Raw genomic sequence first — 1,486 nt, forward strand, 5'->3', positions numbered from 1 at the left:
GAAACTAATGTCACTGTGGTTTTTTTATCTCATTCGTCATTAACACCAGAAGAAGAAAAAAAAAACCACAACACATTTTGCAGCAAGGTACAAAACAGCACTATGTCATGTCATATACTATGATTAGAACCGTAGTGTCAAATCTCTCTGTAGCATCACACAGTCCATTTGAAACACGCTGAAGCTGTTCTATTTAAACCTTTTATGCAAACATTGACCATCCAGTGATTAATACATGGGGTTTAATGAAAAACTGATGACAATTCAATACATTTAAAGTCATTTTCAGACTTACGAATGCTAGAAATGTTTTAATGATACAGGGTAATCATCTCAAATGTAGGTTTTCATACCAAAATCTTTCTCTTCTGAATACCTGTGATATAATGTGTTTATGTTGGAGGAATCTCCCATATCATATATCTGTAAAAACCCTGATTGCTTTTTTTTTTCTTTTTTTTTTTACTGGGACATTAATGAACAGCTCCAGCTGTGTTAGAACATGTGAGGAAAAGGACATGAATCATAACACAGAGCATCTGCAGCTGAATCAGTCTCTGCACGATAAACACACACACAGGACATCAGTGCAGGTGGTACAGTCATAGATATTATATAAATCAGAGCAATGCTGCAGCAGAAAAACATTTCCACACTTCCAACTGACTGCTGCAAAACCACATTTTTTGGGGTAATACTTTTTATGGTATTTAAATCATAAAAACTTGTAATTTCATTTTTTTTCTTTGATATATTGTTAAAACAATTTTAATTCCCCTATTTATAAAAAGACACGAAAAAGTAGTTTGGGGGCTGAGCTGATACTAAAGGCTATATTTAAACAGGCTGAGCACAGAGCTGTGCTGAAACCACAGGTTGAACGTACCAGCTGGTCAACATGTCAGGATGTCACTGCAAAAAGAACAAAAAATGTGCTGTTAGATTTCATGTTCGTCTTTCTTGTTTCTTTCTTTATATATTTAAAATTTTTATTATAGTTGTGCAAAATTTAGTTTTTCTTTATGTGCATTAACAGCCCTGCAGTAAAACGTGAGAAGCTGAAGTGTTTTTATCTGAAACAGGAACCCGGACGACCACAGAGCTGTTAGTTTCTGTTAACCACAGAGTGAAAAACATGCTTGAGGATGTTGAGCAATGAACGGCTCTCACAGTTAACGGTCATCTCCAAACACAGAACAACTATAGTATTCTTTTATTTATAGGCTTATATTGATAAAATATATCACACCAGGACACCCAGCTGTCCTAGTGTCCTAGTGATAAGGATTATTTAGACCTAGGCTCATACCGGTAGTCGCCCTGTGTTCCAACCCCAGGCAGTAGGACAGCATGCTCTCCAATGAGGAGCAGTTGAAGGCAAGCTGCAGCTTCTGGTCCAGGTTATTCTTCCTCGAGAAAGAGGTGATGATAGTGCCATCTGCAAACATTACAGTCCATGGAGACTCCTGTCTGACCTCACTTAACC

Source organism: Haplochromis burtoni, unplaced genomic scaffold (genome assembly GCF_018398535.1).
Source record: "Haplochromis burtoni strain Fernald_Lab_line unplaced genomic scaffold, NCSU_Asbu1 Contig_1147, whole genome shotgun sequence".
Taxonomy (NCBI): Eukaryota; Metazoa; Chordata; class Actinopteri; order Cichliformes; family Cichlidae; genus Haplochromis; species Haplochromis burtoni.